The sequence below is a fragment of the Amblyomma americanum genome, chromosome 11, assembly GCF_052857255.1.
Source record: "Amblyomma americanum isolate KBUSLIRL-KWMA chromosome 11, ASM5285725v1, whole genome shotgun sequence".
Lineage (NCBI taxonomy): Eukaryota > Metazoa > Arthropoda > Arachnida > Ixodida > Ixodidae > Amblyomma > Amblyomma americanum.
Window position 1 is genome coordinate 88,977,171 of NC_135507.1, and position 23,655 is coordinate 89,000,825.

At 46.9% G+C, this 23,655-nt stretch overlaps 1 long non-coding RNA gene across 1 annotated transcript in view; it reads right to left on the bottom strand.

The window, feature by feature from the left end:
* LOC144109455 (uncharacterized) overlaps positions 1-13,406 on the bottom strand; it is a 38,850-nt gene extending 25,444 nt beyond the window's left edge. The window contains exons 1-2 of the long non-coding RNA XR_013309601.1: positions 13,178-13,406; positions 433-484 (exon numbers count right to left, since the gene is read on the bottom strand). This is a non-coding gene — a long non-coding RNA (uncharacterized LOC144109455). The remainder of the gene's footprint in view (positions 1-432; positions 485-13,177) is intronic.
* Between the last annotated feature and the right edge of the window lie 10,249 nt (positions 13,407-23,655).

Consider the following 23,655-nt stretch of genomic DNA (forward strand, 5'->3'; position numbering starts at 1 on the left):
CGTTAGTCCTGGCAAATATAGGTTTTACTTTATGAACGTGGTCTGTGCGGGTAGAGATGTGGGGAGCGGCAAGAATATGGGCTCGAGCGAATGCAGTGTTGCTGTGGTAAAGGCTATGGAAGAAGGTCAACCGTGATAATTTCCTGCGCATGTCAAGTGGAGGGAGATTAAGTAATTTCTTTAAGGCGGACACACTTTGATATCGCGAGTATGAAGTTAAGATGAACCGCGCAGCTTTATTTTGAACTGATTCGAGTAGGTTCGTGAGATTAGAGTGATGGGGGTGCCAAATTATTGACGCAAATTATTTCATTTATTGCTGATAGTACGCGTATGATCACGTAAGTGTACGCAGCAATAATTCTTTTCGGAACTCTCGTGCATATCCCATATTTTTTTCAATAGGGAATATGCCGTAAAAATGAATCATACCTTTCTAACGCAGTGTAGGTGAGGGTAAAATGGATCCATTGGGCCGACCGCCCTGAAATGGAAGAACAGAAACATAATAAGTGCACTTAAGCCGCTCCGAATTTTATTAGGTGGCAGAAACGCAACATTAGGACTGCAATAGCAAATCAGAGCGTTTGAATAATTTAGTCAGAGACAATCGGAGCGCCCTTATCATGTTCATCCGAAATCAATGCCGCAAGAAGCCTCCCCATTTCCCCCACTTTCATTGGAATAGGCGTTGGTTTAGGACCGTGCGGAACTTGTCGATTTTAGGAAGGCGCAGATTGGCGCGTGGACGAAGTAAAAGAAGATTAGAAGCTTTTCACTCTCTGGATGGGTGAACAACTGAGTACATCATCGTGATTGAGCCTGAGTACATCATCATCATCATCAACTGAGTACAACTGGAGGTCTACGCTTCCTGCCCTCGCATCAAGCGTCCACACACTACCACACTCGTATATATAGTGCGGTTGGCCGAGAGTCGGGATGCTCAACAGCATAGTCAGTCAGCGTGTACAGACGCAGCGCCACACTTGGCAGTGTTGCGGGCAGCGTCTAATAGCGGGCGTCTATTCCGTCTGTACACGCTAAATTTTTTAACCGCCTTAAAACAGAGTTGCTTCAGGCTGGTTATTTCGCAGTCGCCAAACGCCTATGCCGCAAAAATGGCTGTGGTTTAAATCTTCTAAACCGAGTTAGAGCGAAATCACTGCCTGTTAGCAGGTTCTGCCAAAGCCTTCATCTGTCGCCTTTCCATGGCTTGCAACCGTCGCTTGGCGAGTCGTTGCTCGCGTTCTTCCTCTGCTTCGGCTGCTCCTTTGGCTCGACTAGCTGCTCGCTTTCTCTGCAACCGCAGCCGAGCCACGTCTGCAGGGTGCTCCGACTCAGCCTGCTGTCTATAGACCAAGGCTTTCGCAGGCGTTACGACCGCACTGCCTGCCGCGCTCTCCTCCATGGCGAAACTGAACGTGGGCGGCTGCTTCGTCTCCCTATTAGGCGAACGGCTAGTAACGTGGTTAGTCATGTGACCACAGCTGGCGATGCGGGGTTCAGCGCGCAGCGACGGCGGCGGCGCAGCGGCTACAGCTGCGGCGTATCACGTGGTATGACGTCCGGCATCACTTCCGGCCGCATTCCGGTTGAAGGACATGCGGCAGCAGTCGAGGACATTCGCGAAAGATGGATTATTGGAGCTTTCGCTCTACAATCCGAAAATGCCAGTGTGATGTGAAGAACCAAAGGAGGTCACTGAACCGCAGGAGAGAGATAATTTTGCAGACCTTTAATATGTCGCTTCACCGAGACCGCATGTTGTTTTGGAATTTAAAACCTTGCATGTAAGGGTGCGGCAGATATCTGAGAACGCGCAGTAAAGGTGACACAGCATCCTGTATATTACAGTTACAAATCCAACGCAGTCACCCGTTGAGTAATTTACTTAAAAGTGTGAATGTTAATGTAAATATTTCGATCTAAGGCTTTTCTTAGTGGCTTCTTATTCTTCTCCACCTCACGGCACTGTCATTGTGTTGGTCACCACGAGGAGGTATTTCTCCGGATTCTTGCCATTTAGAAGCAATTAAATCTTGCTACAAGATTCGCGATCGCATGCATGCAGGATTTTCTAGCCATTCGGAAGTTTTTATGGAGATACAGATAATTTTTCCAAAAATATTCACACACTGCCGCGTTGTCGAGAGTAGATGTAATCATGAAATGCACTGTAGAAAAGATGTACAGCCGGCGAAATCTTTAGCTGGCGTGGGCGGCGGCCATTTTTTCCATGCTCCTGCAGCTCATGGCGGAGCAAACATTCCAAAATATTAAATCTAAGCACAGGCTCACTAAGCCCGTGCCTAACATCGAGCTTTCTGCAAGCTTGCTTCGTCACAAAGCGCAGGAGCGCTGAAAAAGCGGCCGTCGCGCACGCCAGGTAAAGATTTGGCCGGCTGTACCGCATTCTAGGGCGGCAAATTAGATACTGATACGGGCCTTGGGGACCGCCTCTCCTCAGCCACTTTTCTTTCTATGGATAGAGCATGCCCCACGTTGCCACTTTTTATCTATGGTGACCTGCACAACCAGCGCCCGCCACGTGTGGTGTAAGAATGTATTGTGCAAGAATGGACTACGGAGAGCCCTCAGACTTTCGCCTCAGCCTGATGCCGCCGTCGCCGCCTCCGTTGGCCACCACCTTCAAGAACAACGAATTAAAGCTGGTCACTGACAAGGCTGATGGACGGCGCCACGGGACCTGTGCTCTAGGGTTCACGCTCACGACGTAATGACGGCAGCTCCCTCGGCGCTGTCGCCTCGCTTATCAAGTGCCACCAGGTCTGTGCGTGCACCTTTCTGGCGTCAGGGCAAAACTTAGGCACCATCGCTCCGCGCGTCGGCTTTGGCCACCACGTGATCATGAACACTCATGCACTGCCCTGGAACAAAGGTTCGCTATGTTAAACTGTACAACCTACAAGGTAGATGTACACTGGTAGCGAAGGCTCCATAGACGCCCATTGGTCCAAAAAATGGCGGCTCGTGGGCACTCCAGCGCCCCCTGGATTTTGGGGGGCAAACTACGCAAACGTGACGTAGAATGACGTCACGCATACGTATGCTTTTGGCGCGAATTATAAAGCGGTCTTTCTGTAGAATCCGCGTTTTCGAGCCCGTATCTCTCGAAGGTTGCTGCCTTTCAGCGCGCCCCAACCTTTGCCAGTCAAATGTGCTCGAGTTCCTGCTAGTTATGGCCTTGTTAATGTGCAATTGGGAACGCAATGAAAGTGACTGGTAAAGGAGGGGCAGCATAGAAAGGCAGCAACACTTCCAGACGCTGGCGAAGCATGCATGATTCGTAGTGCAAATACTGGTGCTAGTACTTTTGGGAGCTTTTGAGTACAGCAAGGTATGATGCAAGGTATGATGCACAAAGCACTGGCTCAAGTGCACAGTTCGCAATAGAGTGTGCGGCAAGTATGGTTTTCATAGTTTCATATTCATTGTTTATTGCAGCAACCAAACAAATACAGTCACAAAGCACACCCTTGGCACACAAACAAAAAATTCATGTCACAGGCAGCACAAGCAGTATTGTTTAAGTTGGCTAATCATCTTAATAGTCACAGTGCAGATAGGAAAAAGCCCTGAAGTGCCACGAACGTTGTCAGTTAGGAAATTGAAAAGTATAGAAAACAATGCTACGACAGCTTCAATTGAAGCAAACATAACATGACATAAGTAGGCGCATCAACACAGACCATAGAGCACACTGGGATTATTCTTCACATTTAATTTCTTCAGCTGAAAGAATATAGCAGGTGCGTTTACATCTGCAAGGCAATGTTAAAGCCAGCTTTAGCACCCTCAAACGTGCTCAACGTAGGAGCAAATACCATACATTGAGCCGGCGTACCATCTCCAGAGTACTTCTAGTCGTTAGCCGGATCAATTTGAAGTAATTTTACATCAACAAAAGTACACATGAAGTACAGCGTACAGTGAAGAGCAAGGACATTAGCGGGGCAGTAAAGCACGTAATCAGTGTACTGTACGCTACAATATAGCCAGATAAAAGTCCAGCGCTGTTCTGTTCGTTGCGCTGACAAATATCCTACTAAAAACTCTGAGATGCAACTAGCCTGCTAAAAGGTGGCCTGGTAGCCAGTGGTGCCGAGTGGTAGTTATGATGACAATGGTTGATTTCATTATACCTGCCAGCACGGAACTGCAGGGGGGGGGGCGAGCAGGTGGAAAAATCAATCCCAGCGTAGATAATAAAGAGTCCCATAACCTCAGCATGCACTGTCGTGAGTGCGAGTGCACCCCACAGTTTGAATTTTGCAGAGTTGTGGATAGGAACAGAGATAAGCTGTGCCGCGAAATAATCGAGGCTTCGAACATCAAGACGTATGGTGACACATGTGTAAGCGCTCCATCAGTGTCTTTATCTCAAAAAGAACTTCGCTTCCTGAATCGCACATTTTAGCTTGTGTTGGCTTGCAGAATCCCAGTGCATGAATGAGCTCTTTGCTTTGTTTTCCTTTTTGGTGCCTGAATGTATTTATACGTGCAGCGGGCCAAATAAATGTCAGTTGTTAGTTTTGCGCTGTGTCGTCCGTTTCTTTCTCGGCTCTCTTCTTTGGCTTTCGGCCTTGCGCTGCTTCAAATCAAACTATGAATAACCAACTCGCCCATCAGCTTGTGCTTTCGTGCTTTCTAGGTTAATCCATTGCCTAGAAAGTCTCCTTTCAGAGGCATTCGCTTTTTCGGTATGGCGTTTTATCTGACAATATTGCGCAATTACATAGGTGACACTTGAACAGGCTGTACATGGCATAAAAGTACCCTAAAAGAGTGACTTAGTGGAATGAACGATGAAAGATGCTACATTGTTAAACCATTGCCCCTGTGAGCAACCACGTCACATCCTAGCGAATCAAAATACACAAGTAAAAAATAAAAGAATAAAACCAGGCTGTGAACCAGAAAAAAAACCCTTTGCAACCGTTAAACCAGACTAAGCTGATTTGTTGCACAGGCTGCATAATAGCCTGCAACTTCACAAAATATTCAGCCAACAGCTCGGGAATTGCATCCTTTTCATTTGCTTAGCCTCAGTGCTTGCTTCGTGGCTTTCCGTTTAGTAGTTTGACTGTGCAGTTCAAGTTTTTTTCTGCTTGCAACCCAATGCAGCCTCACCCTGACGAACAGGGCAAACAAACCATCATAAACGTCATCACCACACACAGTCAGCGATTTTTCTACCTTGGCATGAAGCAACATGCACAGATCATGCCCTACTTGTTCTTTTCCCACAATATTGGAACTAGATGCGACAAAAACCTGCTCGCAAGCATTGATGAAAGCTACAAACGAGGGTGTAGGAACTTACAGGCTCCCAAAGTCACCTTCTCCAGGATTTTTGACACTTAAGTACAAGAGAACTTGGCTCTGATCGGCAAAGGCGGCATTTTCTAGCCTCACCTCGCACGTATGTGGCCCTGTAACACGCCTGTGATCATTCATAAACTTGTAGGCAAGCCATCCAGCAAAATAGACAATGTTGTTCTCTAGTATTGGAGACTGATAATCATATGGCAAAACTTCTACTGCAACTGGCAAAGATGTGGCAGCTGTACAGAGAGAAGTAGCAGACTTAGATAAACAAACCGGGAGAGTGGCTAGAAGGCTAGACATGTCTTCAGCACAGTTGCTGCTTTCAGACAGTTTGAAAAGGTTGCTAACTAAAAGATGCCTAAATGCTGCTTGAAACTGCCGGCAAGACGAGTTGCTGTTCGATCCAGATTTCTACATAACAATAGCAAAGGTGTTTTCAAGGGCATCCTGGTTCAGGTGCCTGGTAAGGAGGTATGTCAAACCATAGCGAGAGGCCAGGTGGTTCCATAACAGCAGCACAGCCCTCATAGTTTGGCTGAAGCCACGGATGCAAAGAGGCTGCCGCGCACAGCCTAGAACTTCGATGTTTTTGAAAACTGCAATACACTCTTCCAAAAGCTCTTCATGCACAGATCCTGCACAAATTGCAGATGCATACAGAGACTTTCCCCACTTCTGTGAAGTATTTAGACTGTCAAAGAGTCTATCGATCCTCTCAACAAATCTGGCTGTGTGGATAGCCTCTGATGGCAACTGTTGGAATGTTACCAATGTGCACAATGCCGCAGCGCAATGATTGCTGAATACCTGTGCTGCGAGTTTCACAGACATCTTCGAAGCAAAAGTTAAATTAAAGTGCTGGGCACTCAACTTTGGGATGGACCGAATTTGCATTTCTCGATCCTTCTCATAAGCCTGTCGTATTACGAGCTTTTAATTGTGTCACTGCTTACCCTGAAGTCATACTTGAAGAGCATATTGCGCAAGCACTTGAGCAAATGCGGTGGATCAAAAATAAAGAAAAGCGGTTCACCATTCACACTTAAGTACGGCTTTTCAGGGGTCACAAGTTTCAAAAACAGAGAAACATTTTGGTTCCCCTGATCACAAACCACAGCCACAGGCTGCAATCCAGCTCCAACCAACATTTTGTGGCATTTGAAGAGGAGGTCATACAGAACAGTTGCAGGCGCTGCCTTATCTGCAAAGAAGTAGCCAAGAGGCTGCTTCCACGGCGTACATATTCCTTTGGCCATGAACACAAGCGCCTTGTTTGCAAGATTTGGACCTTATGCTGCACTGTACTCTTCAAGGCCTTCAAATCTGTCCGACACTGGATTGTACGACAGCTCCTTTGAAACATGCATTTCATCAAAAATTATGGTGCAAGCCCTGTCTTGCCGTGGAAAAGACGCTGCCCGTTTCTCGATCAAATAAAAAACTTCAGGATAAAATCCAACCCTCAATGGTACGCGTGCAAGCCACAGCTGCAGTGACCTAACAGATGGAAGTTTCAGGAGTTTCCTGCAATATCTGTAACCTTTTGGGCTGTGGAAGTATAAACCTAAAGCAAAGGTTTTGTTTTGGCTGCACCATCGACGGCCAAACCTGCTGACATTGTGCATCTTAAACTGAGCTTCAACAAAAGCAGCAACAGCTGGTGTTAAATGCTCACGCAGACTATCTACCAATTCGGCAGTGGTATTCATGCGACGGCGCTGAAGCAGCACTCATTGCAGCCTCTTGTTGCGGTTACGCAGCTGCCTGAGCTTGGCTCGAAGTTTCTGCAGTGGCCGCCTTTCATTGATGGGGCTGGTGAAAGATCCTGCAACGTACAGAGTCGACGGAAGAGCAATAAGTTGCTACGTCGGGTTTAGTCATAGCTGCATGTAGTCCTGTAGCACCAAAAAGTGCGCAATATTGCGAAAGCGTTGTAAAATTGCTAACCTTCATAAGAAAGAGGCGAACTGCTTAACGGAGCTCCTGGTGACAGATCAGCGCTCGCTGACAGTGTTGCGGCCACCCCTGCCGTGCCAGGTTCCAGAGATGAAGCGCTTGCTTCAGTGCTTGGTCCTGCATATGTGTGGTCAGCTGCGCCCACAGAATATAAAGAACAAAATATAGTGACAGCACAGTTCTGACAGAGAAGCAAGCAACCCAACAATGCACAAATAATAACTAAGCGCCACAGGCGGAATTAACACTTACACTAAACCATTATGAAGCCACTGGCGTGGGAACAAGCTTGGTTCAGCGTAGAACCAGTAGGGCTGGCACCATCTGCATCTGCACAGCGCACAGACAAGGAATTGTAGCATATTTTTGAGCCATACCTCCTCAGGCTGTTCGAGCAGATACAAAATAACAATCACCTTCTTGGAAGAGTAGCAGCGACTGGGACGACCGACTCTGGACGTACCCCTTGGAAACAGGTTCACCGGAGACAGCAGCTATCATAGGAAGCAGTCCAATGAGCTTTCAGTCGTCACCATTTTCAAAAGATTTATGTCAGTTATGCATACAACCCTGCTCACCTGGTTCTCCAGCCCGGCGCACTGATGCCGAAGTTTCGCTCAGAGATTGTGAACAGTCCTTGTCGCTGCTGCATTCGCTTGAGGCGTCTGAAATGGCAACATTATTGCGGAGAGAAAAGAGAATTCAGTACGTTTATAGTAAATAATTTCCAAAGAAATATAGCTTCCACAGCATGCGGTTCACATTGTCATCACTCTAGAAAGAAAAATGCTTATCCAATGAAATAAAATTCTGTTTACCACCCTTAATCGTTAGGCACATTAGTTTGATGTCATCAGCAGCTGTGGAGCACCAGTAAATCATTTGAAATTTTCATATGCTATGTTTTACTTTGAAGAGTGCGAAATTCGCCTATCACACAAACAACGATAGCTCGCAAATAAAGTAATGTGCCCCATATTGTTTACAGATTTATGCAGGTCAGCCTATGGCCTACGCAATGAGATGCAACAAGAATGAATTCGTAAGCAATTATCGCAAAAAATAAAAACCTGTACAAACATTGGCTTTCGCTAGCATGAATATTGAGGTAAAAGGCAACAACACAAACAATTATTAGTGCATTTCTATAATCGTTCAGTGCATGCTTTGATACATAACACATGAACACACAGTATCTCGAGAAGCTTTTCACCAAGCGTACCTTGCCCAAGTCGGCATAAGATTGCATCCTGATAAGACTGAAGATGAAAAAAGAAGCTCTGCATACAAGAAAGCAAAGTTCTGGAGTACTAAAATTCATCAAACATTTAGGAAGGCTCACCCTTTTTCCCCCTCACTTCTTTTGAGCTATCAAAGGAAGGACGAGAATGCCCTCTGGACACGACAGGGACCGTTCATGAGACAAGGTTTCACGGTGAATATGAAAGATTCAACTCCCACTTGCTGCAAAACATGTAGAGTCGCCTGGTTTCCGTTGCTGAAGTGGCTAGCGGCATCAAACAGCCTGAACCGGAAGACTGACAGACTCGCGTTAAGATCCTTTGGAGCCCTTTGCCATACCAGACTACCGAACATCCCACTTCCATTATCCTTTTTTTTACCGGAAATATCAGGCAAGAGTATTCACACCGTCAGTGTACTTTTTCCGCACCCGTGCCTAGAAATTCGCTTGAGCACCCTTCGCCTACTAATACCCCTGTCACACGGGCACTTTCGATCCTCATTGAGTCAATGCTCATCGAACTCAATGAAGATCGACGGTTGTCACACGGCCACTTTCAAGCGCAATCGAGCTCGATCCTGCTTGACTCGATGCCGATTCCTCAAGAGTGCTTGAGGTTCCAAGCACAATCGAGAACTCTCGCTCTCATGAAGCTATAAAAATAAACACAAGTTAACAAAACCAAACCACAATTGTTGTTGTTGTGATTGATTAAAATGTAATACAGAACATTTCCAGAACATTTACTATGCCTGCTTATATGCAAACATTTGAAAGTAATCTCGACACCACGCTCCAAGTTTCGCCGTCAGTGTAAACAAAGATGGCGTCCTCCTGCTCGTCGGAGCGGAAACTGTGGAGCGAGCGCGAGACAGCCGCTCTCATCGACTGCTGACAGTACCGCCTAAATGATTTGCGGCGCCAGAAGAGAAACGCCGCAGTCTATGCAGAAATCGCGGAGGCGTTGCGGGCCCTTGGGTTGCATCGCACAGCAGCAGAGGTGCGCCACAAAAACCTGGCGCAGATACGCAATGTACAGATTTGGCTACGGATTTGGCTGCCGCTGCCCCCGACTGCACAGTGTTGCCGGACATCGCCATGTTATGGCTGTCGGCGGAACATTTGGCGCCACCTAACACACATGAGGGAAACTTCTCAATGAGCATTGAAAATGCCCGTGTAGCACCGGATGTTTCGAGCGTGCTCGAAAATCTCGATGCAGATCGAGCTCAATGAGGATCGAAAGTGCCCGTGTGACAGGGGTATAAGCTTGTGCCATTAGCTTACCACTAGCACAAACCTAATTTTATGCTATGTTGGACATTTGTCACGAACCTCACATACAGTGTACAGTGCATACAAGAGACGTAAAACGAATATTATATATATATATATATATATAATTATATGTGCTCACGTGAAAGCGATACTTCCATTTTCGTTTTCGCTTAGCAGGGTGCAGGTAAAAATTTACTGTAATTTTTAAAGCCACAAGACAGATACATAATTCGTTTTGCAAAAGACGCTAGACTGGTTACGGTTACGACAAAAAGGAAGATTTTCATTTTTTCACAAAACCTGACATTTCAAGAGCGGCGAATGCCTTAAAAGTTTGATAACAAAAATTACCGGCAATGCTTGCTCGAGTAGGCAAAGCATCGTGTCGCAACCTTCCTGACGGCAGATACACAGATGGTTCGAAGTGCCTCGAGCAAATCCTGAGTTCTCGTAGCTGCGACGGCGCCTTCTCCAGGCTGACGTTGCGGCAGAACAGCGCCCACGCTCGGCACCTGGACGTGATGCAACATGCACGTTAGATACAACTGTGCCAAAAGGAATACGCATACTCGAAACGCCAATGCGTCATTATTCCTGTCACTACTAACTGCAGTAAATTATACTTGCATTACATCTGAACTATGGTAGTAAATGCTCGCGCCAAGCTCTCTGCGCCCCAGAGTGCGGTAACGCTAATCCTCATGTAACGCGGCTAGCTGCTTTTCTAAGCTCAACGAGTGACGAGAGTGAAGTGCGTTTAAAATTACCCTGACAGTCATGTATATGTAGGACAGCAATACCAAGGCAGGCAATAACTCCTGCTGAGCGAATCCAGTTAAAGCCTCCTCAAAGCCGCGCACATACACGAGGCTGAGTTTCGATACTCCCAGCTGCGAGGGGATCCTCAAATTGGCTTCATGGTTTTGCAAAACTAAACAATGTCGTACTCAGAGCTGTCAGGTAGCAAACTTTGTTCTAAATGGGCCTCCCGGTCAGTAGCGTGCACGTGGTTGCTCCTGAGAGCCCGGTGTGAAGTTCACGTTGGTGATAGTCAGCTGCATGAAACTCACTATAAATTAGAAAAATGTGGGCCTCTTTCGCACACCTCAGCACTGAAAGTGTGTGCCCTGCAGTGTAGTACATAAATATCCCCGAAAACATGAAGCCATGTACGCACGAACGGGTTACAGCTATGAAACACGAGCGAACAGCCCGGCGAAACCATATCGAAGCTATCGCGCATACCTAGAGCAGACGACACACCTGTGAAAGTCCAGCGGGAATCGGTGCAGCGTGACACCAATGGTACTATCCACGCTGTCGCAGTGTACCACGGAGCATCGTTTCTTCACATGCCGCAAGCTCATCTTGAAATGAAGCGCTAAGCGCTTCAAAAGAAGAGCGCGAAGCGTCCAAAGACGGAAAAAGACTTCGCACTGGCCGCACGCCGAAGGAAACGACAAAACCGAGAAAACTGCCGCAGCGGTGCAGCGGGGTGCAAATCTTACCGAACGGTGACAAAGAAGCGACGTGCAAGGACGACGAAAACTTCGCAAAAGGAGCATTTTGAGACCGGCGAGCTAAATTTATACGCTTTACCAGGCGCGCCATCGCAGACAGCTGGCGATAAGAAATCGCTTCGTAAGCTCCCGCCACTGTGACCGGGTTAGCCGGGTATCGAACAAGGCCTGCAAAGACGCGCTGTAATGCATCGCACACTCATGAATAGGGGGCAGGTCAAGAGTGTTGCAAAAATACAAAATTTGCCAGGTTTTAATAAAATGACTTGCCTCTTTCATAAAACAAGGTGCTAATATATTTTTTCTTTTCTATTGGCAGATTACATTCCAATTTTGTAGCTTTATCATTTCTTTATATGAGTGTTTTGCCCCCCATCCTCTGGTTGTGCTGAAGTAGCGCTAAACCACTTTTCGGCCCAGCCTTCGCCACCACTTTAAATCCGCCTTGCAACCTACGCGAGAAAGATAGCGATGCCTGTCGGGAATACTGTGACTTTACTTACTGGCGTAAAATACATGTTCGCTAAATACATGTGTCCGCAAACCATCTACTCAGTCTTCTTAAAATCGCAAAGGATAAGGTAGGATTCGCACTTTAGAGAAAACCGCCTGTGCTGTTGTTTAGAGTTAAATTCTGGAGAGCGCTGTGCATCATTTTCGAAGTGCTCTTGTGAATGTCAGATGCAAATTGAAATTTGGAAGAACCATGCACCAAGAAATACGTTTCTTTTTAATGTGACTGTTGAATTGTTTTACAAATCAAATAAGCAAGCTCTACATCGCGGCTGTGCGTTCGGTCAACCGAGCCCGTACAAGCAAAATGTGCAACATTAAAAGCTGCTTTGCTGACGCTTCTCTGCCTCATAGTCGCAATTAACATGAATAAGTAGTTTGTTCTGCGCACCAAAATCATCCTTATGAAATGCGAGAATGTAAAAAGCTGAGGACGGCTACGGGTTAGTTTCTAAAATATTAATTTATGATGGCTATGCGCTGGAAGTGGTACGGTAATACGTGTACTTAGGGGAGGGAGTGACCACAAATTCGGATGACGAGAGTGAAATAACTAGAAGAATAAGAATGAGGTGGAACGCATTTGACGGGTTTTCTCGGGTAATGAATGACCATTTGCCAATATCCCTCTTAAAGGCATACACAGAAACAAAGAGTTGATATTAGGCTGATGACAACGCAGCGATCCATGGAAAGGAAAATGATTGGTGCAACGTTAAGAGACCGGAAGCGGGCAGAGTGGGTGGGGGAACAAACGCGGGTTAAAGACATCCTAGATGAAATCAAGAAGAAATGGGGTAGGGAAGGGCATGTAATGCGACAGAAAAGTAACCGATGGCCGTTAAGGATGACGGAGTGAATTCCAAGAGAAGGCAAGTGTAGTAGGAGGTGGCATAAAGTTATGCAGACTAATGAGATCAGAAGGTTAGCGAGGATAAGATGGCCGCAGCTGGCACAGAAGAGGGTGAATGAAGAGACTTGGGAGAGGCCTTTTCTCTGCATTGGGTGTAGTCAGACTGAAGACGATTATGACTGCAGTGGGGGTAGGAAGACGTATGAAACAGACTGACTATGGTTTCGACTGTTGCCGCTAAATATAGCCTCTCCACAGGCGGCGCAAGTGGTCTACAGCATGTGCAAGCCTTTGTGAGCAATTCTGAAGCTCAAGTTTCTGGTAGGCGCGCAAGAGCGTGCATGTTTATAGTTCCAGCACACAGGAAATCCCTAAAAGGCGCTCCTTTTAGGGTTTAGGAAATCTACAAAACTAGGAACACTACGCATTAAGGCATAAAACAGTCGGCACGTTGATACTCACTCGACAACAAAGGTGAAGAGCAGAAGTGAGAGAAATGGAACGCAGGTCATTTTGTTGTCAAAGGATATGCACATAGCCATAGAAAGTGGTCGAAGCCTGTTTGCGTCACTCGCAGTGCAGCAGCATTTGCGCAGTTGGAAATACGGCTAAAGATCCGCGTAATCACCACAATGATTTTATACGCCAAACCATCCAATAATCCGCGATGCTTTTGGAAGCTGACGCGATCTTTTCTGATCCGTGCATGCATAAAACGGCGAGATATAAGGTTTAAATTACAATATTTATATTCTAAACTTCTGCCTTCTAATGACATACAGAAGCTTAAGTGTCCATAATCAAATGCAACCAGAAAAAGGCTTTCTCTAAAGAATAGAGTTTGAATAAATTGCGGATTTGCCCAGTCGATAAGTTGCCGCCGTGGAAACTGAAAGTAAAACAACGCCAAAGCTGAATACAGCGAGGAAGGAAAGGACATGCCCTCATTATTAAGAAACATTTTGTTGGAAACGCAAACATTAATGGAAATTCACAAAGAACATTCATTAACATGTCCAACAGTTTATTTAGAATAGAAATTACGCTCAGTCATTAGCACATACGAAGAGGGGCCCTCGTCTTAACAGTACAGCGACCGTTGTTAAGCCTCTATGTTACTGGGTTTCGTGTTGGTGTAGCTGAAGTAGTCGGCATACCCATCGTGTGGTTGCCAATAGAAACAACTGCCAGACCAATTTCGTTGGAAGGAGGGAAGCATGAATTTGAGGAGAGTGGAGTTGTGCGTAACCGGGGAGTGGTTACCGTGGGAGGAAGGAGGAGTGTATGGCCAGGGAGAAGGAATGCACAGTCAGACGATGGTTAGCACCGGTTCCTGAATGATGCTAACCACCCACAGTAACAGCGGTAACCATGTGGAGGGGATCACCTTGAAAGGAGGACGGTTACCACGGTCCGCGTAAAATAGGAGTATGGCGAGAGCGGAGCGCGTAACCAGCAGGCGGTTAGTGGGAGAACCATTGGGGGGAGGGCTCGCTCAGCCATGGAGGAATCTAATCTCTACTCATTTACATTGGGCAGACTGGACGTTGCCGGTACGATAGGCTACGAGAGCATAACAAAGACTTAACGGGGCCATGACAGCCTATTTTTACGCATACCCTGCTTATCGACTTTAATTCCCTACAGGTTAATTTACAATTCCCCCAATTTTCAGTTGATTCTGTGCGGTAAATATTTTTAAAACGAATTTTTTTCGTTTCTTTTGCGAATTGCTTGCTGGTCTGGCAACGTCTGGTCGCTGACGTCACTAGCGCTTACACGGCACGCGTCGTCTTCTGCGAACTGTTGACGTGCTTGCATGCACACCGTAGACAGCGGTCGCTCGAAAATTTTTTTTTCTTTTAGCCTAGCGAAATAAAATGCATTTTCCATCTTCTATTTTGGGAAGCATTCAACTTAGTAGGCAAGCTGAGTGATCCTTAGGAAAGCGGACTTGCTCGTGGCGCTCACTTTCCGATTGTTGAGGAATCGGAAACCAGCCAACCTCTGCTTTATTATTTACGCTTAGAAGCATGCTGTTTGTATGTTATGAGTGTGGTCTTTTTTGAGCAGTCAAGGGCTCCCGTATGCGAAGAGCGGCACGTGCCGTTCATGCCTTCGCCGATGTGCACCGTGAAAGCCGCAGCGTTTTGTAGCTAGCTACCAAGTTCTTGACCGCTATTCATCGGCTCGATATTTAAACTCAAATTATCAAAAGGGGGCACTAGAGTAACCTTGAGGTACGAAAGAAGCAGAGAAAAGTGCCGGGTGCGACTACTTCCGCGCTGCATGTACGCGTTTGTAAGTCGAACATACATTCCCTTCGACTCGTAGAACCTTTTTGCTGGAACCAAGCAGCTTGCAATACCCTACGTGACTCGAATCCTTTCACTGTATGCACCGATGAACAGTCGCCGCCGTCTAAATGAGTGCTTCGAAATAATAGTACCGCATTTTGCTTTGCGCGCGCATTGTGCCCCAGGAGTGCGACGATTACGAGAGCGTCCCCGCGCTGAGGTTGTTTACGTTTACATGACTGTGCGCAAACAGTACTGCTCGTTTGTGTGGCATAAAATGCCAGGTGGGTTATCCTTCTCTTAAATATTACGTACTCTTGCTGACAAATTGCACTTTTACTTATTTACACACCATGATAACACTGCAATATGCCCGCTGATGCTATATCGCATGCTTGGGAAACGCTTCGCGTAGGATACCGGCGCTTTCCGCTAATTGTATCTGCTTTCTCTGTCACCAAAATTTAATTTTAGATCGCTTTAGCTAAAAACACGTTCGGACATTACTTGAATTAATGAAAACAATCAGATTTGTTGTCCACATTCGACGCCGACGCCTGCTGCCGGCTGTCTTCTGCACATGCTATGCAGACCGGGTCACGTATATCGGCACTTCCCCCTTATTGTACTTGCGTCCTGCGATGTAGACAGTCATCGCTTTGGGTGCCCTGTAGCCAAAACTACGCTCGACAGCTATTTGCAGGCGCTAAAACATGCGAATTCGCTCTCCACAGTCGCCGAAAACCCACACACGAATCCTGCCTACTCGCTAGGCCTCGTCACGAAAGGGGCCGGCGGTGAGCCGTCAACTGAAATTAAAGAATATGGCAAAAGTTTCTCACTGGTTAGTGATAAAGTGTGATGATATGTAGCCGCTTGTTTCGCTTTTTTCGGTACGCATAAGGTAATAATAATAATTGTTTTATTTTTTTTGGTCGAAAGGAAATGGCGCAGTATCTGTCTCATATATCGTTGGACACCTGAACCGCGCCGTAAGGGAAGGGATAAAGGAGGGAGTGAAATAAGAGAGGAACAAATAGGTCCGTAGTGGAGGGCTCCGGAATAATTTCGACCACCTGGGGATCTTTAACGTGCACTGACATCGCACAGCACACGGGCGCCTTAGCGTTTTTCCTCCATAAAAACGCAGCCGCCGCGGTCGTGTTCGAACCCGGGAACTCCGGATCAGTACAAGCGCAGTTTTTCCGGCCGTCGCCTCACCGGGCGTGATGCTTTCGCTCGGCCGCACAAGCCCAGGCGACGGCGGCGAGCGGCACCGTCGTGCGGCGTTTTTTGCCCATGTCGCTTGCCTCGCCGATCGGTTCTATGCCAGGCACCGAATGAAACCACATCTTCGCTGGTGCACGCACATCGCGTATGTCGCCGTGGCTAGCATGAGATTCAATAAATTTTCAAATTCCTAAGTTTATAGAATGTCATATGAACTAGTCCCCTACCACTCTCTTCTGGTTCCCACTAAGCTGACTCTTTAACATTACTACGATACGCGATCGTAAATCTTGCTGGCGTCGTCGTCGGTCTAGCGTGACAGACCAGTGCGTCAGCAACGGCATTTGCGTACCGATCAGCCCACGGACCGTCGATCACCGTCGCGTCGGCCTGTAGTGTGACCGGACCCTACCTATACCGAAGAAAAAACTGCGTTATTATCGCGTTTGCAGTACCAGTGATTCATATATGGGGGACGACTGCTACTTCGATCGCCCGCGAAAGTACAGGTGGGAATGAGACCTCGCTGCGCATATTGCAGCAACGAGAGCAGACGAGGTTGCTCCGTGCATGTGCTAGTGACGTCACGAGAGCTTTATTATGGCGGTTGCTGCCGGTGGGAGGAGTCTCCCGGTCTCAATTTCGATCACAGTTTTTGGAAAATACAGCGCGTTCAGGGCAGCGAAATTTCGGAAATTGAATCATAAGCTCTTGCATTAGTAACTGAAGCAGAAAACTGAAATATGAAGAACGGCCATGTAATGGCCCCTTTAAAAGAAGGCGGAAGAAAAAACTTACCTGACCACGTGGCCACATGCAAGTTCACGGCAAACATTGACGAAAGCACGGTTCTAAGAGAGTACCAGCATCAGCGTTAGGCGCGAAATCTATGAAGGCTATCTTATTCATTGCAGAGGGAAAACCTCTGTCAGCGCGCCCTCCTTAACGCTGAAAGAAAAAGAGATTAAATACCTCGATTGCTGAGCATGCGCAGAAACTTTCTACTGTTTTTATCTTTTTAGTTTCTATACTATGGGCGTTGCCCATAGGTATATATTGCTCTTGTCGTAATAAAATTCTGTCAGTTGTTAGTAGCGCTGGCGTGTGTGTCTCCTTTAACTATGTCCCGTCCTTAGCGCTTTGAATTTTCTTGGCATGTACCAACTGGCCCGGCTTTCTCCCCTCTTGGTTCATTTGCCAGCATCTTAATGTAGCGTCGATTGTAGACAACAGAAAAAAAAAACTACGGGGAGACTCTCGTACATAACTTGTAGACGTATAGCTTCGACTGGGTGCATGGCAATGAGAATTGACTTCCTCATTACACGTAACGATAAGCAACTTGAACTACAGGGCGGCGTCTTCGCAGTGATTTAGGATGATATTGCTTGCAATCCTACCAAGTACTTGGGGAAGAGATTAGGAAGACAATCAGCCTATCTCAGCTTAGGACTGCATTAAGGCGCACTTTGCACCGGATACGTTGCTCGAATTTCATCAAGATGAAGGGTAGGAGCTGCCGGTATGCTTAGCGACATCCTCCGGGAAATCTCAGTGACCTAATTGGCCTGAGTATGAAAAGCTTCTTAAGAATGCCTCCCTGAAACTCGCAAAAGATCGCAAAGGACATTCCACAGCGTCGAAAATGTCACGTGGAAGTTGCCAAAAATTATGAAGCGCTTTTTTTTCTTCACAGCCGAAAGCCTGGCTTGAATGCATGGCGCTCTTTGCACTTCGAAGCAAGCAAGGCGGATGTGAATTACTTATTTTTAATATGCCACCTGCGTTTTTCCACTTCGGCATGAAATAAGGCTTCTACAGCGACTTCGCGTTCGAAATGCTGAGTCAGTGACGATTAAACGTTCAGTGATTAACAGCTGATATGGACCTTATTTTTCATGCCATAGTTGCGGCGTGTGCGAATAATTTGACTTTTCGTGCACAAGATATTCATTTCTTAGTTTTTATAGCCCCGGGATAACGCATGTTTCATAGGGGACACAACCTGGGCCAGAGGGCGCTGCGGACGCCAATCAATAGCGCCCTGTCCAGGCGATTCCTCCTAGTTGATCGGGCAGGACGACGAGCTTCGCCACTGACTTGTGTGCGTTGCCTCGCCCGCACGTGAAGGAAACTAGTTTTGCACGCGCGCACTCGTTCTTTCTGTCTCGCGCATCGGCGCCATTGTGAGAGGAGCTCGCTACACACACGCCATGCTCTTTCCGCTTATGCATGGACGCCGGTGTGAGAGGAGAGCGCGCCCGCTCCAGGTTTGTCCTTGCACTTCGACATTGCTGCGAAAATTTTGATCACACTCTCGTGCTTTAGCGAGGCAGCAGCTCGTGTGCGCCGCGCTGAGCAAATAGTCCAAAAGGGAGCTGTTTTAGTCACACCTTACGTATGTGCAGAGAGCGCATAACAACGGGGTGTACGAAGTGAAAACTGAAATTAAAGCTCACCTTCGAACGAAACTGCGGCACAAAGGCGTTTCGCGCTTTTTTTTTCCTTCGTGTCTTCAAATTGCTCTTCTCAGCTCGATATGCTTGCTTCCGCCGTGCCTTCTGGTGACAGTTTCTACTACTTTTTTCTTTTCCCTTTCCGCGGTGTTTCGATGTCTTTGGCGCTAGGCTCCTCACCCCAGTTTCACAGGTCTAATCGCGGCGCGCTTAGATTTGGCGAAATTCGAAAGTGCATTTCGTGATCTCGGTGCGCATTACTGAATCCCATTCTGTCGAGCTTTGTGAGTTTTAGCATGGGCGTGCAGCTGATACGACCAATAGGGTAACGCATTGCCGTTCCTACCGGTCTCGCGCTTGCCTAGCCGCTTCTGCGGTATGGTCGTATTTACAGCAGATGGCGTATTTACCACACAGATATACAAAAATAATATCTGTTAATTCGGAGCCTTTCAAAAACGTACGGCTTTGCGCACAATCTACATTCAGCCTTAGGATGTTTAACTCACAAACCACTTGCACGAGTCAGCTGTGATGCGCATCGACGGGGCACGTAACATTATTGCGCGGCCGCCCGAGGTCTACAGTCTGTGGTCTGTAAATTGCACAGCGACACTGCTACCGCGTGTGTACGACACAAGGTTAGTTCACATGTGGAATCGTGTCTGCCATCTTCGCCTTCGCAGTTGTGTGCGCTGGCAGTTCACGTGGTGTCAGCCGAGTAAGTGCACTTATGTTAAGTGCCCGCCAGCGGTCTTTCCTGTTGCCACAGGTGATGGATCATTAGTACTATTTTTTAATTAATACCGCAACGCCCGATACTGCACCGGTACTTCGCATTGAACGATTCATGGCACCTGGGTAATTTCTGTTGACAGCACACACGGCAGTAAGCAAAATCGTCATTTCAGGGAAGCCCACAAGTCAAGCCAGACGCTTCCCCGCCGTTAGGCAACCATGGTGCCGCGTGCCCCTTCGATCACCGAGTAAAAACTGCCCACCGATGGACATAAACAGCGCACTGTGCACTCGTCAAGCTGTGCTCGCATCCGCCGCTCCCGCGAGGAGACGGGCGCGAGCAGCACGCCGAGAGAGAAAGCGCGCGCCGCACGCGAGCAAGGCCAGTCACAGCGCCCTGGCGCCGTCGCGCCCGATCGACGCTTCAGAATTCCGCCGCTACGGGAGGAGCACGGCGCTGTCGTAGCGCGGAAAACTTTAGGCTGGGGTCCTTATTACGCCGACTGGAAGTGTGCGAAAATAATTTATATTATTGCAATGAACAAGGCCGCTGCTGTACGAATACACGACGTACTACCAGGTGATTTGCTTAAGAATGTCAACATTTATCCCAATTAACATCAAGTGCCAAAACACTACTTCGAGAGGTCAAACTGGCCCACTGGATTGTGTGATGCTTGATCTTAAGTGTGACCTTGGGTAAGCCGTGAATAAATAAAAAAAAATATTGCCACTACTAGAATTCTAAACTGCGGCGGCCCGGACAAGCTTCCCTGGCCACTGAAAGAAGGAACCGTTCAATCAAAGCAGCCGATCACGTTTCGTGATAAACTACAGCACACTCTTGGGCTGTGCATTGCGCATCGTGTTCTTCATCAACTAATACTAATATCAGACTTATATTCGCGCTTTGAGCAATTTGGCGCAAGTGACAGAGAGATGTGCACTGTATACGTTGGCTTTCAAAACACTGCCGCAGAACCTGAACACTGAAGCATAAGCCGCCAGCGTCCTTTCAGCAAATTGGCGTCAGCAATGAAAAAGACGCGCATAACTGTCTCCCTGGGTCAGTGGACACCTCAAACGCGTTAAATAGTTGCGTGGCGTTGGTTTCAACCTGTAAAAAAAGCTGTGCCTTCGCAATAGCCTTTGGCTATGGGTCCAAGATGTTTTGTATGTAATAACCTATATAAATTAATAAATAAGTAAAATATTTTGTGCAAGCAATTTTAAGCCACAAGCCAATATTTTTGTAGCGAAAGCTACATTACAAGGCGGAAGCCCCATTAGACGAAACTCTATCGGCGACCGTCGTTGCTGAGGCCGAGAAGTCGTCCCAAAAAGATGGCGTCACAACAGCAGTCGTCTAGCCGCCGAGGCGGCAAGTGCAACCTCGGCGTGCACAAGGGATGCACAGTGCACGCAGTCCGCATAATGTGCGAGCCTGTCTGGGCTATTCTGGAGCTCTGTATAAAGGCTGGGCACTGAATATAAAATAGAAATTCGCTCGAAAGTTTTATTTTGTAGCGACAGCAATATTACACGAGCATTTAGAGCCTGCAGCGTGGCCACTCCGTGACCGCCGTGGCTGGTCACGTGGTGCGGAGTAGCTGTCGGTGGCGTGGCCCACCGGCGAAACTGAGTGAGGGGAGGGGGAGAGAGTGAACCCAAGTCCAGGGACGAAGATAAAGAAGTAACGCCCATCCAAACGGAGCGGCGAAAGACTGACTTTGTAATTCGACTGCTCAGCCAGTTCCACTCGGCCAGCTGTAGCTATCGCGTCACTCCAGGGTTAACCAGAGCTAAACCACAACCATTTTTCAGAGTTTTTTTTTCCTAATCATCGAGTCTTCATCTGTACCTTGATATAAAATGACAGAAAAATGTGCTGTACAAAATGACGTTTCTGAATTTGTGGTAGTCAGGAAATTGGTAGCTAATCGCGCTTCTGGGGGCTTCGGAGCATTACAAATGCTACGGGCTTCTTAAGACGAAACACCTGAGTAATACTATAAATAGAGAGGGGTCAGAAGAATACAGCTTACGTTGCCTGCAGTGCCGTACTACTCCGACCAAATGCAAATGATACAAACCAAACGAGCTAATAAACTAAATATTAAAAGGCGATGGCAATATAAAGGGTAATGAAGGTTCATTTTCTCGACTTTCACTTTTTCTGGGATTGCTTCGACTCAACCCTTCAGCATTTCGTAACGAACGGAAGCAGAATACTTGTGTTTTTTGTGTGTGAATGATTCCTGAGGCGTTGAGCAGTGTAATATAAATTCTCTAATTTGTTTAAATACACGTATATTCTTTTAAAAGTTTTTTCCCTGGATTTTAGATGTTTACGTAACTACTGCGCATCTGAAGAAAGAACTAATAGTTTTATTGCACAAAACTTTGCTTTGTAAACATTCTGACATAAAAAAACTTATGCACTCTCCGCTTACTTATTTAACTCTCCGGAGATGACCTTGCAACAGTGTAAATTTCAATTACTCAACCAATACGCCAGCTCGCTCAAGATAAAGTCCAATTCTGGAACTGGCCTGAAAATTCCAGTGTCTATGCTAAGCTTGGTTACATTTTATGCATAAAATATGATAAGCCTTTAAATCCTCGCGTCCCTTCCGTAATATTGCCAAGCTCCAGAACGCAGGGTACTGCATTCACGATGTAATAGAAGAAGGCAGGCGTCGCTGTTTACACTTTATAAAAAAAAATCTGTACAGAAATGTTAAGCATTCATTTCGCCATTACAGAGTCCAGCAAGGACATACTTACTCGACAAAAATTGTGGAGAGAAAAACTGAAAAAAGAGCAACATAGTTCATTTCGGGGGGAAAATGCGTCACCGCTCTACGTTACCTAGAAAAACGTTAACGCCTTATCGTTACCATTACCGAAAAAAAGTACCGCACGTTACTTTGCCGTTACTTCAAGGCCATTAATTTTAATCAGTCTTCGAATAAGGACTTACGATAACAACTTTGTAAAGCTCACATTTCACATAAAACTTCTAGCCCAAACAAGACTTTATGCGAAATCCAGATTTAACGAGGATATTTTGCACAAATGTGCAGCAGCTTAGCAATGTATAGTGGCCTAAAGTTGCCTGTAGAGTTACATGTGAAGGCTTGAAACTCTGTGACACGTGGTGAAGCTGTGTTCTGAATGTGACATTAAACACAAATTGACGCTTCATCATCAATTGTAACTTCATAAAAAAACATCGCTGAACTCTCAACAAATTTAAGGTAATTCTGAAAAATTTGATGTTCCAACAATAATAATAATAATAATAATAATAATCGGTTTTGGGGGAAGGAAATGGCGCAGTATCTGTCTCATATATCGTTGGACACCTGAAGCGCGCCGGAAGGGAAGGGATAAAGGAGGGAGTGAAAGAAGAAAGGAAGAAGAGGTGCCGTAGTGGAGGGCTCCGGAATAATTTCGACCACCTGGGGATCTTTATGCTCGGCATGCATCCTCTCTTCAGAGAGTTGTGAGTGGGAGTGGTTTAAGAAGGGGAGTTCGGTGAAGGGAAGTGTGTGCATGCGTGTTCCTGAGCCAATTTCGTGCAATGCATCTATTGTGTTTTTTGTTTAGTTGGGTGCGTCTTCAAGGGCAGGTGTTTTCTGGCATGCATGCGAGCTGCAACAAGGGTCGTCAAGAGGACATGTACATTTTGTTTATTTACAACATCTTTTAAAGGGATCAGCGCTTTTTTTCTAAAAAAAGGGGGTGGAGTGTGTTAAGTTCGGTGCGTGGGAGCCCTGTCAGTGAGGAACCTCTCAAACCGGTTGCTGGGTAGAGACTGGTTTATTTCAAGAGCAAGGAAGAGGGAGCGGGAGATGGAGACGAGCAAGAGAGAGGGGGACGTTAACGAGTCGCAGGTGGTCAGCGGGGTGAATGACCTCCTCGGTCTGCCCGATGGGGGCATGGCAGATGGAGCGGCCGTGTGACGCCCAACCATGCCGTACACAACATCCCTTCCTCCTTAGATCGGGTCACCGCAGCAGTTGGGTGGACGCCGTTCCCGATGAGGTCTTGGTGGAGTTTGGTGCTGCGTTGATCCGCTTGGTCGCTTGTCGCGAGGCTGCGTCGCGCAGTCATCCAGCCGGGCATGCCGGGAGTGGGGCGCTGCAGGCAGGCCGTACGCAGGCGCAGTTGCCGCTGGTAGCGCGATAAGTACGGCACAGTACCATGTTGTTTA